The sequence below is a fragment of the Muscardinus avellanarius genome (assembly GCF_963383645.1).
Source record: "Muscardinus avellanarius genome assembly, chromosome: 5".
NCBI classification, from domain to species: Eukaryota; Metazoa; Chordata; class Mammalia; order Rodentia; family Gliridae; genus Muscardinus; species Muscardinus avellanarius.
In genome coordinates this window covers 30,059,083-30,077,005 of record NC_137790.1, presented here as the reverse complement: position 1 = coordinate 30,077,005, position 17,923 = coordinate 30,059,083, and positions in this window count along the sequence as shown.

The following is a 17,923-nucleotide window of genomic DNA, read 5'->3' as shown; positions in this document are numbered from 1 at the left end:
AATTCACTTAAATATAAATGGAAACTTGATTCTAGAAGTAACTGATTATTATATAGGTTACTTTTTAAATGTATTACTATGTTGTAAAGTTCTGATTAATAAGAAAATCATTTAAATGAATCCTCAATTAACCAAATTGTATTTCTACTACAAACTATAATGCAATATTATGATAATTAATATTCCAATGATGATCCAAAGGATCAATGGTCCTTTATTTGTATTTATTTATTTATTTATTGGTGGTACTGGGGATGGAACCCTTCTACCTCCGGGGTACACTCCCAGACCTATTATATATATACTTTTTTTTATTTGGAAACAGGGTCTCTTAAGCCAGCGAGGCTGGCTTCGAACTTGCGTGATCCTCCTGTCTTTGCCTCCCAAGCGCAGGGATTACAGTGTGCCACCACACCTGGCTCAAGGGTCCTTTTAAATGAAGTGCTAAGAGTTTTTACTTCTTACACCTGGAATAGCACTAATATAATTTAGAGATTTTCCTCTTCACATTAAAATTTCTAATTATAAACTTAAAACCAAGATATCCAGCTTTAAAATTAAGAACTTCAAGCTCTCTTGTTACTGAGGACTGACCAAAAAGAGACGTGCAGAATATCTAGACTGTGTGTTCTAGTAAAACAGGCTGGTTTAAGAAAGTCAACCCATATTTCTGTTTATAAATTCCCTAGTTTGAAAAGCCACAGTCCTACCTTCTTAGTCAACAGGTTGCCCAGATACCACATCAACCAGCTCTATTTCTTCAATTTTCTATCATACCTCTAAGTCTCTTTTTCCTGAGGCCCAGTTCTGGTGTTCAAATTTTACTAATTCATTTAAGAAATAGTAAGTTTATGTGCTATCTGACATTATATCAAGCCTTTTGACTAAAAAAAACAAAAAAACCCAATAAAATTCACTTCACTTTTTTTTCCCTACAATTAGATTGAATATATATACTTGTCAAGTTTATAGATAATAGGCTTATTGTATCAAATATAAAAAATGGCCAGGCATGGTGGTGCATGCTTGTAATCCCTGTGCTTGGGAGGCGGAGACAGGAGGATCGCTCAGGTTCGAAGTCAGCTGTGCTGGCTTAAGAGACCCTGTTTCCAAAATTAAAAAAAAAAAAAAAATAGGTCTGGGAGTATAACCTGGAGGTAGACGGGTTTCCAGGAACCCCAGTATCACCAAAAAAATACACACACACACACACACACACACACACACACACACACACACACAGAGTGAAATTTTACTTTGAAAATTAATGGGCTAGTATTTTTAAAATACCAGTAGGGGAATAACTTTGGAAAATCTGAGAACTCTGAGGTTGGGTAATTCCCTAGAAGTATACCTTTTTAAAAAACTTTCTATTTGAGATTTAGTTGAGGCAGAAAACTAAACATATATTTTGTTCCATCTCTTGAAAAATGGAAAATCATGAAAAATATATTTATTCATTGAAACATTTATATCCTATGACTGCTATTTCTGTATCTATAAATAGAAATTTAATTCAATGTGGTGGAGTCCAATTAGTAAAATGGGAATGATAATACTTATGCATACAATATAATATTTTGTTGAGAATAAAAGCTAACACCAAAGAAAGGCCATACATATTTTTGGTACTAGGAATTGAACCCAGGGGCACTCCACCTCTGACTTACACCCTCAGCCCTATTTTATTTTTTATTTTGATGCAGAGGGCCTCACAACTTGCTGAGGCTGGCTAAGATCTCAGCCTCTCAAGTACTGGAATTACAAGCATGCACTACTATGCCTGGTAAAAGAGCCATAATTATTACATGACATCACTTGAAAAAAAAGATTTGTGCTAAAAACTGTGGATCCTATAGAAGCATGCAATATCAAAAAATTGTGTTTGAGGTGGTGTTTTCCTTGTTTGCATTTGTACAATGATAACCAATGAATAGAAAACACATTCCTAGTGCCCATATTTACATATGTGTATGGCACTTCTACAAGTGTCATACTTAAGCAGTTTAGATATAATCTCAGCTCATCATCTTTAACATTTGATCATCATTAAGGCCCTAAGAAACATTTAGAATGCATGTGAAATATTTTCCTTCCAGATTATAGTTGGAAGATACAATTCCCAGACTTCTACTGGAGAAAATGCTTTCTATGGATTAAAAGATAAATGTGACATTTGAGGTCCTATTACAGTATAACCATGTTAAACTCTTTGGTTCAAGAAACCCCAGATAACTAGGTCTCAAATGCTTTTTTAAAATCAATCCACTTCTATTTTATGATTCAAAGAATACGTAAGTATTTAATGAGTGACCTAGGGTGATCCAGCAAGCTCAAAGCCAAAGGCATACGCAATAGGACTGGGTTAGAAAATCAATATTGAGGCCGTGCGTGGTGGCGCACGCTTGTAATCCCTGCACTTGGGAGGTGGAGACAGAAGATTGCGCAGGTTCAAAGCCAACCTTGCTGGCTTAAGAGACTCTGTTTCCAAAATAAAAATAATTTTAAAAAAAGGTCTGGGAGTGTAGCTCGGAGGTAGAAGAGCTTCCAGGAACCCCAGTACCACCAAAACAAACAAACAAAAAAAAAGAAAGAAAGAAAAAAGAAAACGAAAATCAATATTGAGTACTTCTAACTCCAGATAATAATTAAATCAGTTGGCTACATGTTGCTTAAGGTATGAGCTGAGACAAGAAAATTGCAAAAGCACAGTGTCTGTGCTTGTTTTCACATTACCTTAACAGTAACATGACCCAGGCAGGATGAAACAAAATTGGGACTTTGTGGCATATATATTGGTTACTATCTGCGTCATGGATGGTGACTCAAAATTTTAAAGAAACTGCAACCACAAGGCAGAAATAGAAGTGTATTGTATATAAAACTAACACGAGTCATAAAAGGGTTTTTCTGTAGCACTTTTTAGCACATTTAGCAGAACAAATATTTCTTGGATTGCTAATACACTATCAAATCCAAATTAAAGAAGGAATCAAATTCAAATTATAGAGGTCAGAAAAGCAGGTGTCATAGGATAATTCTGTCTGATAACCTTGATTCTGAGCCATTGATTGCCCAAGACCTCTATATATATTTTTCTGTCTCCTACCATCAAGTTGAAAAGCCAAATTAGTGACATTTAGATGAATCCAATCTACATTTTATTTTAGAACATTTGAATGAATGAGGAATTTCAAAACCAAACCTTTCATAATGAGACTAGGTTTTCTGCATTGCCTTCATACTTAGAGCTCCATGTATCATCAGGATGACCTTGACAAGAGCTATCTTAGTAACTATAGTCTGAAATACTAATGTCTATACCTCAAATGCTATGTTGGAAGAAGACAACAGACATACATCTTTTGAAAACTTAAAAATAAGAGAAATAATATTGCTATGGTGGGCTCCATCGCTAAAATGAACATTTAATGTAAAATAGACTAATGATATTTTAAAAATGGACATTTTATTCAAATATGCAGAATATCATTTACCTATGATAAAGAAAAAAATTCAATCATAAAAGAAACTTAATCTTGATAGCTCCTCTCTTCTTCCTGGCCCTTCTGAGCAGGCTTCTCTTTTCAGTACAGGGAAGGGAAATTCAGAGAAAGAGTCCAGCGGAGGTATTCTTTTCTTCTTTTATATGGCTTAGTAAAAGTGGAGATTCTACAACATCCTAAAAACTCTATTTCTACTTAGAATTTCTGGAAGCAATTACACACAGGCGCTGAAGAAGTTCTATGCAGTTCTATATTCAGTAATTCAGAGGATAGTTTCAAAACGATATGGGAGCTGGGCATGGTGACGCATGCTTATCATCCCAGTACTTGGGAGGCTGAAACAAGAGTATCCCAAATTTTTGGCCAGACTCAGCTACTTAGAGAGGCCCTCCACAACTTAGTGAGACTCTGTTTCAAAACAGATACTAAAAAATAGGGCTGGGGATGCAATTCAGAGATAGAATGTCCCTGGGTTCCATTCCTATACCTCAAAAAGAAAAAAGAAAAAAAGTGGGAGCCGGGTGTTGCACCCTCTTCCCATTATATAGCTTATTCTTACAATGTGGTGATTAAAATATCTCCTTGTTAAGTTTCGGGGTTTTACAGAGAAATGATGGGATAGCAGTATCCCCAGGCGTATGGGAAGGGTAAATTAGACAAAGGTAGCTTCTCTGTGGACCTCTCATATTTCTTTGCTCTCTGAAATCACTTACCCATTCTGTCTCTGGAATTTCTTTTTCCAGTCTTTTTATTGAAGGTACTGTCCTTCTTCCCCAGTTCTTGTAGTCCTTTTAAATCTACATGGGAAATTAATACCTTGCATATTATTTTCTCCTAATAATATGCTGCCTTGCTGAGCCTCATTGCAGTTTCCAGATGCTTGCTAACAGTGGTAGGGTGTTACCTAAAACTACTTCTTCTAAATAAGTAGGAAGGTAGGGGAGAATCTAAATCAGATGCACCTTGCATAGATAGAGGAGAGTATCAGAGGTAAGAGTAGTATCCATTCAAGCTGGTCAGTTCAAGAAAAAGGAAGCTTTAGTAAACTTTGAGTATTTTAATTCTCCTGATAAGAAAATTCACCATGTGGAGATGGATGCATTCAGAATATTTAGCTGCATTTCAGTAAACAATAAATTTGTTTAAATTCTTCTATATTAGAAAATAATGATTTGGCTCCTTTAGCAGATTATACATCGACAGGGCATCAAGTGCAACATTCATATATATGCCAAGTAACTGGAACCCTGTAATTGTTATTTCTTATCATCAGCTTAAAATATACCATGGTGTTTAATTAGAGTATGTTTTCAATAAAAAATATACCTATGTTGTTCTTCAAATATATTTCTAAGATATGACAGGTGCTGGTGAGGTCCTGGACATCTTGATAAGATGCTTATAGAGAGCTTGGTTCTGCAGCATTATTTCTTATTTTAAATGTCTGAAGAGATCAGACAGCAGCGCATTGTTGGTTGACAACAAGAAAGAGTCAAGAACTGAAGTGTAAACAAAAAAGGATCAATGATCTAAACTAAATGGTGACTCCAAGAATCATACAGAATGAAACTCCCTTAAAAGAGAGAAATTAGATCACATCTGTACTTGATAAGATATTTGAAAACATGGTGTAACAGAAGACAGCAAAATAAACAACACCAAAAAGAAACAATAAATACAAGTTCAGAAGTGAGTGAAGAAATAAGGGGAGCAAATAAAGTTAAAAATAAATGTAAATTGCTCAGATTACATCAATAAATTGTAAATATATATTTTAAGTACTTTTAAAGCCATATAGAGACTTTACAATGGTTGTCACAATAAATGAGATACAATAAAACTTCATTCATTTATGATTAGGTGATATAACATTCATGAAGTAATCTTTTCTCAAATTATAATATTAATAATAATGGTTGTAATGATGAGTGCTTGATATAGGCCAGAAATAATTCAGCCATACTGTATATATATACATATTCCCCGTATAATCTTCACAAACCTTCATGAGCTGGTACTAATGTTATCATCCTTGAAGTGCTGGAGTCAGGATTCAATCCAAAACCTCAGCTCATAACCATCACTCTATGTCGTAACTATGTCTTGGCACACTTACAGGACCTGGCATAAAATTGGAGTGATTTATTTGGTGGTTGGGGTCAGTAATGGTAAGGGCTGGGGGGAAAGTAATGTTGAGCTACTGGCAGCTGGTTATAAAGAAAATTGATTTGAGCTTTATATGTGTTAAAAAATATTAGAACCAGTAAGTTTGCAATCAATTCAAAATTTTCTTCTGTACTTATGATTCAGGACCATAGAGACTCTGCTTCTATTTTTCAACCCAAGCCATCTTGTTGTGTCTCTTGTTGGTATAACCTAAAATATCTTGATAAGAGTTATTCTTTTACTCTGCATGAGCTTCTATTTCCTTGGCAAATTCTTCATCTCTTTTTGTCCTCTCTTTCTGAAAAGTAATTAGTCTAATGTTGGACATCTTGGATTTATACTCTCATTTTTATTATAGTTCTTTCTGTTTTCACTTCTTAGATTTTTTTGTCTTATATTCTGGGAAACTTTTCCTATTAATTATTGTTATAAATATTTTATTTTAGCTATAATATTTTTAGCTTGCAGAAGTTCTTTCTGCTTGTTCCTTCTCCATAACATTCTGTTCTTAATATTTTGGAGATAGTAAAATGTGATTGCAAGGGAGCAGACTTTAACCAGATGGCTTGGTTTCAATTTCTGCCTCTAAGATATATTAGGTTGGCCTTTGCAAGTTACTTAGCCTTTCCATGAGATGGACATGACAGCAATGCCCATATGAAAGGCATCATTATTAAGATTTAGTGAAAGACAACTTCAAAGGTTGTAGAAAAGCACTTGGCATATTCTCAATTCTAGATAATAAACAAATAAATACATGGGATATGTTTTCATATGTCTCTAACATTATGAAATTACCATTTTTAGAATTTTCCTATGTTCCATGGATCACCTTTATTTTTTATTTTTCTTTTCTTTTTTATTTCTTCTTTTTTTTTGGCGCTGGGAATTGAACCTAGGAGCATTTTACTCCTGAGATACAAACAAAACCATTTTTACATTTTTGTTTTGAAAAAGGTTTTGCTAGGTTGCTGAGAGTCTCACTACATTGCTGAGGTTAGCCTTGAATGTGTCAGCCTTCTGACTCAGCCTCCCAAATAATGAGACTACAGTCATGTGCCACAATGCCCGACTCTTATTTGATTTCTCTCTCTCATGGCTTGCATCCTTTTGGTAAATGTGTATAATTAATACACTATTGTGTTAGTCAGCTTTGCATCACTGTGACAAATACTTGAAACACAAAACAAGATGAAACATTGATTTTGGTTCATAGCTTTAGAAGGCTCAACCCAGGGTCACTTGGCTCTTTTGCTATGAGCTTGTGGCACAGTACATCGTAGCGGAAACATCTATGGTGGAGGTATGTTCACCTTGTATCAGCCAGGAAGCAAACAGAAAGAGGAAATAAACCAACATTCAAATATTCCCTTCAAGGGCACATTTCCAAAGACTCAATTTCCTTTCATTAGGCCCCACCTTCTAAAGGACTTGTTCCAGTCCCTCCTTTTTTTTTCTTCTTCTCATTCTTCTCCTCCTCCTCCTCCTCCTCCTCCTCCTCCTCCTCCTCCTCCTCCTCCTCCTCCTCCTCCTCCTCCTCCTCCTCCTCCTCCTCCTCCTCCTCCTCCTCCTCCTCCTCCTCCTTCTCCTCCTTCCTTCCTCCTCCTCCTCCTTCTCCTCCTCCTCCTTTCTTCTTCTCCTTCTTCTTCTCCTCCTTCTTCTTCTTCTTCTTCTTCTTCTTCTTCTTCTTCTTCTTCTTCTTCTTCTTCTTCTTCTTCTTCTTCTTCTTCTTCTTCTTCTTCTTCTTCTTCTTCTTCTTCTTCTTCTTCTTCTTCTTCTTCTTCTTTTCTTCTTCCTCTCTCTCTCTCTCTCTCTCTTCTCTCTCTCTCTCTCTCTCTCTCTCTCTCTCTCTCTCTCTCTCTCTCCTTCTCTCTCTCTTTTCTTCCCAACTACCATGACAGAGCATATTTTCTTTACCATGCCCTCTATCCATGATACTCGGCTTCACCTCAGGACAAAGCAATGGAGCCCACAGACCATGGATCGAAACCTCTAAAACTGAACCAAACTAAATCCCTCCTCCTGTTTTTCCCAGATATTGGGTCCCAGTGATGAAACACTGATTAACACAGGGGTGACATATTCAACAGCCAAACTATATCTAAGCAACATCTAGTTTTACCATCCCTATTTCCTCATATTCTCTCTGCCCTTGAAAACATTTTCATATGTTTTCTTATTGGGTAAGCTCCTAATTTTAGAAAAGAAATGTAGCTAATTACATAAATTCCTGACAGTACCACCTCTACTTTACAGTGTTTAAGATTGGTATAATGATACGGCTGCTGGTTTGAGACAGCAGGAAGAAGACAGAACATAAACCGGAGGCTTGCCCAGGCAATGTCATTTTAATCTTCACGTACCTCTTCTCTCCACATTTTCATATTCTTCCCACAAGCACAGACAAACAAACAGTGTCCTGCCAAATAATTTTCCTTTACACTCTTTATAGGTAGTATAAAACAAACAATAAAAATTGTATGTTTTTATTAGTAATACTTGAAATAATTTTAACTTAGAATATAATTCAGGGCAACCTGAATCATATCTCATGTGGATGAAAGTAAATTCCGTTCATAATAAAATATCAAAAGCAAACTGGATTAAGTTTTGCAGACCCATGTTTATTTTTTATTAACTTTGTCTGCATATAGTCCCCTTCTTGTGTACTATTTAAATCCCTTGTTTAATTCATACTTTATTCCTCAGAAACACAAAAGGAAGATAAGTTGCACTGATCAATAGACCGTGATTTCCTGTCTTTACTTACTGAAGTAAAAAATGTAGCTTATTAAATATTGCTGAAGAGCTACGTAGGAACTTCCTTTTCTCAGAAAAGTTAGTCTTAAATAGGCAGAGAAAGATTATTTCTACTTCCGTTTTACCTTCAGAAAAAATTATAGCAGATTCAAAGTGACATTATTTTTCAGTAGAAACTATGCTATAGTTGCAAAGCTATGGGAAACGGCAATTGTATAATCTGTTTATTAAAACAATTAAAGCCCTTGCATGATGTTCATGCCCTCACCTTTTACTACAATATAATTATAAGGTGACATACTTTAATTGTGTATTAGTTTAAATATAAATGAACATAATGGAATCATGTCAAATATTTTTAGTGTTAGGCATAGCAAAATCATAATTTTTGATGTCATATACATTTCACATATATATTCACCTATGTGGACAAGCCTCCCTGAAATGGAGCTCCACCTTTCTCTTTTAGCATGAAGGGTAAAAGAAGAGATTCTTAGGAATCCATGTACATTGTAAGTAGGTACACATTGCCCTCCCCCACCCAATACACCTAGAATAATGTTTCCACATGAAGAGCAAAGCCACAGTGAAGCTGAGCTCCTTGGAAACCCTCCCGCATTCTAATTTAAAGGTTTTTTTTTTTTGTGTGTGTGTGTGTGTCATTTATAGGAAGGGAAAATTCAAGATGTAATTTACATGATTTTCAAGTATGTTACCTGCAACTCAGTTCTATTCTTCTTGCTCATTAGAAAACTTTTCCATAACTTTTGCAGCTATGCTTGTGAGAAATGAAATGTATGATTTTTATTCTCAACCAAGCATTATGATAAATCAATTAGCTAATATATCTAAGTTAATCCAGCAACATGAGAAAACTAACTGATTAACTGAAAACTAATATAAGGTTGGAAATAAATGAGATTCCTTGTTTTATTTTCAAGGGAATGGAATTCTGACCACATAAAGTGGCACTTCTGATCAACTACATACTGATGACTAAGTCCTGTACTGATCAAAGCTGGTTAGGGCAGCAGGTGGAGGGGTTGGGAATAAAAGGATCTGTTTTTCTTAGTGTCACCATCCACGGAGGCCCTGTAGTGTGAGGAGAGTGTATAGACTTTGCAGTATTGAGATAGCTTAGAATGTAGACAAGCTATATGACTTTGGATACAAGATTTGCTCTCGATTTTTTCATCCGTCAAGTAAAAAATAATAATTCCTTTTTAGCTTATTATTTGGATTAAACTGGACGATATTTGAAATTTTTTTGATACATAATCATAAGAAATGCTAATTATAGCCTCTATAAAAAGGTAGAAAACCCTTAAATTTCTAGACTTTAAGTCCTACCATTGTTCTAAGATGTGGTCGCAGTTTGTCCCAACATCCTGGTAACATGTTCCACCCGATTTCCAAAGCCTGTGCATGTGTTTTACTAGTTCAGCTTGAGATTCTTTCATTGTCATATGTTATAATAATATTTTAATGTCCTCTTTATCCTTAGATACCAGCTATAGAAAAATTTTAGGGGAAAATTTAGTTTTGCTTTCACTTAGATTTGGTAGTAGTATTTAACTGAGGGTTTATAAGAGAACACACAGTCCAATCTTTCCATGACCAAGAAGGCCTGAACCTCTTCTTCCTTAGCCTATGTACTCACCTTTCCTTTGTTCTGTCTCTGATCTGATCTGCTTATTTCTTTTTGTGCTTGGACAGCCACTCTATTCTTCTCAGTCTTGGGCTTTTGTTCTAGCTTGTTCTTCTGCTTAAACAGCTCTTTACTTTTGACATGACTGATTCATTGCTATCCTTAGACATTGGCCTGTATGTCACCCTTATACAAGGCATTCTCCAAATAATTATGTGTAGGTGCTTGAAAGGTAGATGTCAACCCTACTGCTTGCGTTGCTATAGGGCCTGGCACAAAGGGGTGCACTTGTTGAATGAATCAATAAACTCACCTCTACAGTTGTGCACACTTTAGCCCACCTCCTTAAACTGACAAATATCAGAGCTTAAGTCTCAGAATTTGCTGTGTGGGGAAAAAAAATGGCAGATTGGAGAAACCTACTGTGTAGTACCTACTTCCTGAGACTGAATCAAAATAATAGTCTCGTTCCATGAATAGTAGAAGTTGATAGGAAAACACTACACCAGAATCAATTCAGAGAGCTATCAACCAGATTAAACCCAGAAAAATCAGTTATGCATATAGAAAAAATTAATAAAATAGACTTCATTAGTGCTGCCCATATGGTGGCTTCATGGGAAACGGAAGCTTCTTTCAAAGGAATATTTCCATCCCTCAACCCTGTGGATTGAGACTTTTTGCAGGTGAACTGTGGTACAATCTCAATCAGTCTATAGTCTACCTAGTGAAGAGGACTGGCCAGTGTCTCCAATTAAAACTACATATATTCTTATATCTGGATTTAAGCTACAATGACACTGAGTATAAATCCAGCTTTTAAATGGACATTCCCCCAAATGCATGCTGTCAGGCAAAGAAGGCTGAGGCTTAGCATATGGACTCTCCTAACATGTTTGGCTAGTTTGGGTCAGAGCTGAGAGTGAACAATCAGTACAATAATTGTGTTCCACAAATCTCTTCATAGATGGGAGACTGTAAAACTGAATACCCAGAAAGAAGTTTCTTGTATTTTAAATACCGTAAGAAGGAGAAAACCTAATCCTTTTAGGAGTGTTGTTGCTTTGTCTATTTAATGAAAAGTGTTTTGTTGTCTCTTCTTCAATATTAATTTTATCATAGTTTAGTTTTAGGTATTTTTTTTCAGTTAATTAAAATTTCTCCATATTTCTTTCCCATATCCATTCCCTTACCCCCTATTCTTGTATCTCTCCTTTCATCTTCTGTCTCCCTACCATATCCCAGTTTTCTTTCTTTCTTCTCTTCTTCCAGTATATTTAATATTATATATCCTATCATTAATGTTTAACTTTTCAGCCTACTCTATATTATTTATCACTCTGTTAGAATTGTACAGGTGGCTAATAATAAGTTTTTAGTATAAGCTAATATAAGGTTTGCTTTCATGTTATCATTGTTCTTGGCAGTTGCTCTTTTCTCTCAAACTGGTGCTGGTGCTTGGACTTAGCACTTTGATTATGATGATTGGATGTTTTGATGCTCAGATATACAACTAGTTCAGGGCACATTGTAAAGAAATAATTACTCGCTAAAAACCCTCACATAATAAACCATCAAAAAAGATGTATAAATAACCCAGAACTTTAAAAAACATATAGAAACATGAAAACAACACTCCTCTAAAAGTTTATAGCCCCAAACAATAAATGAATTCATATATATATATTTGTGTGTGTGTGTGTGTGTGTGGTATTGGGGGTGGAACCCAGAGGCTTTCTACCTCCGGGCTATACTCCCAGACCTTTTTTATATTTTATTTGGAAACAGGGTCTCACTCAGTTGCTGAGAGCCTCACTAAGTAGCTGAGGCTGGCTTTGAACCCGTGCGATCCTCCTGTCTCAGCCTCCCAAGCGTGGGGATTATAAGCGTGCACAACCACGCCCGGCTTGAGTTCACAGATATTTAAGTGGATAGAGTGTCAAACAAAAAAAGAAGCTAAGAGAACTAAAACATCAGAAAACTGATAGTATACAAAACTAAGTGACATCAGAAAACTGATAGTATACAAAAAATATTCAATTCAAAAAGTTGATTGGAGGGTAGAGATGTAGCTCAGTAGTAAAGCACTTGCCTAGCATGCAAAAGCTCTGGGTTCCACAGAGCTACAAAGAAAACAAAGTAGATTGTTAAAATGATTGAGGAATTAAAAGATGATCCAAGGAATGAGCTAAGGTAGAAAATATAGGCAGTCAAAAAGTATTTAAATAAATAGATGGACATTCTGAAAAAAAAACCCAAAAATATCAGAAATAAAATAAATCCACATAAAAACTCAGTTGAAAGACTCTCCAGCATATTTGGTCAGGTAAAAGAATCTCAGGGCTTGAAAACAAGATGAAATGCCTTGAACGTTTAGAAAATACTATGGAAAAAATGAGAAACTATGAACATATCTAACAACTCTAGGAAAATATTAAGCAAATTATTTTGTATGTTTATAACTATTGAGGAAGAATCAGAGATACAGACTAATATCATTGGTAAACTATTCCGTGAAATAGTACCAGAAAAATTTTTGAACCTTAGAAATAAAATGAACATTCAGTCAGTGTAGGCATTTATAATTTCAATTAGACAAAACCAAAATGGTGTCACTTCATGTTACATTATAATTAAAATGCCAAAAAATCCCAAAGAAACAATTTTAAAAACTGCAGGAGCTACCAGATCATATTTAAAGAAAAATCAATAAGAACAACAACAGATTTCTCAGATGAAACTCCAAAGTCCAGGAGAAATTTCAATGATGAGTTTCAAGCCCTGAAAGAAAAGAATGGCCACTTCAACCAAGATTTCTATATCCAGCAATGCTTTCTTCCAGAATCCAAGGAGAAAAAAATCCTTTCAAGAGAAGGATAAACTATAGAAATTTGTGACCACTAAGCCAACTAAGAAGATACATATGGCAATCGTACACACAAAAGATTAAAAACAACCAAGAAAGCTTGGGAAAGACTAAACCTCATTAAAAGAATAGATAAATAATTACCAGAATCTAAGAAAAAGTAGAAAAAAATAAAAATTACAGAAAGTAATAATACCTCCTTATAAAAAAAAGAAAGTAAATGGTTTCAACTTTCTTAATAAAAGTAAATGATACACTGACAGGTTAACTTAGAAAAATAAGACCCAATTTTATGTTGCCTTCAAGAAATGTGCTTCATAGAAAAAGACATTAACAGGATGAAAGTGAGCAAGTAGAGAGTTATATTCCATTCAAATATAAACCAAAAGCAAGCAGAAGCTACTTTCATATTTGACAAAGCAGACATCAAGTCAAAATCAGTTAGAAGAGGCAAAAAAAAGATAATTACATATTGATAAAGGGAATAATTTAACAAGAAGAGATAATGGTAGTAAATATTAGGTGTGCCTAATTACACAAAACAAAAACTTTTCAAAATAAGATTTCAGATAGTCCCAATACAATAATATTAAGTGATGACAATATATTTCTTTACTAATAGATGCAGACATAAAATCAACAAATATAGTACAGAATTAAAATATAATATGGGTCAAATAAAATTAAAAGCAATTCACAGAATATTTCATCTGACAGCTTAATTTCTTTTCAGTTGGTCATGGGTCTTTCTCCAAAGTAGATCGTATTTTAGGTCACAAAACCAAAAAAGTAAATATAAAATTATTAAAATAATTCCTTGCATCTTATCAGCTCATAATGGAATAAGATTAGAAATATTCAGCAAGAAAAACTGCAGAAACTATACATACACTTGGATTTTGGAGAGAACACTTCTGAATAATAAGTGGGTTAAAATTAATGAGGATAAATTTAATAAAAATTAGAATCAAACAAGAATAGAAATTTAATATACCAAATTCTATGGAACAGAAAAGGAAGTTCTAAAAGGAAAGTTTATAACTATGAGTACCTACATAAAAATTAGGATAAAACTGACCAAAACATCTTATATGCCTATATAAATATGCTAGAATGAACCCACTATTGTGTATAATTATTTTACATCAATAAAAGTTAGAAATATTCCAATTGAAAAATATAATGATATATCACAAGGTCTTAGGAGAATGAGAACAAGCCCTGTAGCTCAGAAAACAATATCAAGAAACAATAAGTGTGATAAAATAAAACTAAAGTTTTCTGTAAAGCAAAGAAGATAAAGAAAGAACCTATAAAATGCAAGAAAATTATTGGCAGTTACTCATCCATCAAAGGATTAATATCCAGGATGTAAAAAAAACACTAAAAAAAAAAACCCTCAGCACCAAAATAAAATAACCCATCCAATAAATTGGCAAATGAACTAAACAGATACTTCTTAAAATGAGAAGTAAAAATATCCACAAATATGTAAAAACATGTTCAATGCCTTTAGCCATCAAGGAAATATAAATCAAAGGTATATTTAGATTTCATCTCCTTCCAGTAAAAATATCCACCATCAAGAATTCAAATGAAAATAAATGCTGGCAAGGATGTGTGGGGAAAGGGACTTTTACACACCGTTATTGGGAATGTAAATTAGTACAGCCGCTATTGCAATTAATACAGAGGTTCCTCAAAAACTAAAAATAGAACCACCATATGATCATAGGATCTGAGAAGTTATACGACTTCTCAGTATCTATTAAAAAATTAATAACAGCATACTTTAAATATACAGGCATTCTCATGTTTATAGCAGTGCAATTTACAATTGCAAAATTATGGAAACAATTGAGGTGTCCATCAAGAAATGAATGGAAAGCCATGCGTGGTGGCACACACTTGTAATCCCAGCATTCGGGTTATACTCCCAGATCTATTTTATACTTTTATTTGGAAACAGGGTCTCACTAAGCTTCTGAGAGCCTCACTAAGTAGCTGAGGCTGGTCTTGAACCTGTCTGAGCTTCCTGTCTCAGCCTCCCAAGCGCTGGGATTACAAGCATGCACCACCACGCCCGGTTTACAATGTAGTTTTATTCAGCCACAAATAAAAACATAGTTATGTCATTTGCAGGAAAATAGATGGAGCTGAAAACAATGTTAAAGAAAATGAGCTAATCTCAGAAAAGTGCTGTGTGGAAGCTAGAAAAAAAGTGCAGGAGGGACCTCATGAAAGTAGAAGTGAGAACATTAGGTAGAGGTCTGAGTAGGGAGAAGAGGAGAGCAGGAGGAAGTACTGAAAAATGAAATTGATTACATATATTACATGAATTTACAAATATGTCATGAGGAGGCCCACTATTTTATATAATTAATATACACCAAAAACTTAAAAAAAAATCTTGGAATCCATATGCCTCAAAACCAAAAAGGATATGGTGGGTGGAACAAATGTTTAATTAGATTACATAAAAGTATTAGAAATTTGAAGCACACAAAATGCAATCAACTTTAAAAACCTACTTTCTAGGCAGGTGCAGTGACATATGCTTGTAATTCCAGTACTTGGGAGGCTGAGAGAGGAGCATCACAGGTTTGCAGACAGCCTCAGCTACTTAGTGAGGCCCTCTGAAACTTAGTAAGACCCTGTTTCGAAATAAAGAATAAAAAAATAGGACTGGGTGTGTAGCTCAGAGAAAGAATGCTCATGGATTCAATCCTCAGTATCACACACACAAAGAAACCCCACTGTTTTCCTTATTGAAAATCCATAAAATATGCCAAAAATCTTTATTTTGACAATAATGACCTATTGATTTATAAATAATTATTTCCCAAGGGTTTGACATCTTTTAACATAGATTATTTTACCCTAATAACTTTTCCGTGAAGTATTTATCCTGATTTTACAGGTATAGGAAACTATTTGCATTTCCCTTTCTACTGAATTAGCTCCTGATTCCATGACTTCTAATTCTAAGCATGATCTTTCCTGCAAAGCATTAATTGAAATAAAATATCTCTTTGTCTATTGAAAGAAATTATATTGGGCCCAACTCCACTAAAATCCTGAGCCAATACGTTTTTTAATATTAGAGCTTGGCTTGAATTTGCCAACTCATCTTTGTGGAGATGGTACTTTAGGGAACTAACTCTTGTCTTTATCTTCCTTTCTTTTCTTTTCATTTCTTTTTGCACTATCGATCTTTTAACCCAGGGAAATTCTACCTCCAAGCTACACATTCAGCTGTTTTTATTTTTTGTTTAGAAACAAGGTCATTATAAGTTCCTGGGATCTTGCTGAGTTACTGAGACTGGCTTCAAACTTGAAATCCTACTGTTTCAGGGTCCCAAGTGCTGGAATGATGGGTGTGTGCCATCATGCCCAACTTAAACCTTCTCTTTTGAAAGAGAAAAAACAAAACCTTCTTTATTATATGATAAGTATCAATGAGAAATACATAGACTTGTTTTTCCATTTCATAAAGCAATCAATCAGTATGTATTATGGCACATACAAGGCCAACTTCTTTATTTTAGCCAGCAAAGGTCATCTTCTCTGCTGGTTATCAGTAGGTGAACAAAATCCCCTGAGCAGCATCACATTGTAATGGTTTTCTTGGAAATGTAGAATTTGTTATTTGCCTTTAAGTGAGAATAATTTGGTCACTCCTAAGGGCCTTTTTAAGTCCTGTACTGTGATAACAATCCCTTTGAAGAATTTCTCATTTAGTCAATAGTGAGAAGACCGAATGAAATATTAATTCCCACAAGCATAAGATACTGCTTATGGGCTTCCTCTAACCTGTTGTTTGTATTCCAAGATTTGGAGAGGGATTCTATGCTATTGTTTAAAATATATTTATTGACTGTCTACTAGGAGCCTGCCACCCTGCCAAGTGTTTTCAAGATTGAAAGGCATGGTCACTGCCTCCCAAGTGGCAACTGTTTATTGAAAAGATATGTAGACAAACAATGAGAAACAAATGCAAAGTGTTCTAGACCAATCCAGGGTACAATAAAAAATGAAAGCATACAGGGATAATTGTTAATTGCCTGGAGAAGTAAGGTAATATTTCACTGGCAATCTGTCAAGAAATATTGAGCAAAATAGGGATTTGCTACATAGATAAGGGGAAAATCTAGCAATTGGCAGAGAACATCATAGAATTGGAGGCATGAGAGCGTCTGCTATTGTTATGGTCTGATATAGACGGTACCCTGAGGAACTGATCTATTAATGTTCAGGGTTGATATGATTCAGTTTCGAGGTTGTAATCTCAGTAGTAGATACATGGAATGTGGCTGAAGAAAGTGGGTCCCTGGGGGCATGTACCCAGGGATTGTGCTTTTATCTTTGATTCTGTTGCTTGCTTGCTTCTTCTTGATTCCCACCTCTGATGTGAGAAGCAGATCCCTTGTGCTCTCCCTTTCTCTGCTTCCTGCCACCCTGCTCTAAGACCTAGACACTGGCCTCACATATGAACCCAATTTCCAAGGAAACTGGGAGCAAGAAAATCCTCCTTCCTCTAAGTTTCATGGTCATGTTTATTAGGATACAGCAGTTAGGATGCTAAGGCAGGTACATTCTGGGAATGAGAAGCAATTTCCTACTGCACGTGTGTATGATACTCACGACAACGGCAGATGAAGGGGCTGGCAAGAATTAGCTGAAGAGCAGATTGGGAAGAGTTGGACGGCATGTGTTGTGGGTTGTATCCATCAAAAGAGAAATTCTGAAGTCTTAACCCCTAGTACTTCAGAAAGTGACCTTATTTGGAGATGAGGTTGCTGCATATGTAATTGGGTTATTTAAGGCTCGCTCGTAATCCCAGCACTTGGGAGGCTGAGACAGGAGGATCACACAGGTTCAAAGCCAACCTCAGCTACTTAGTGAGGCTCTCAGCAACTAAGTGAGACCCTGTTTTAAAAATGAAATATAAAATAGATCTGGGAATATAGCCCAGAT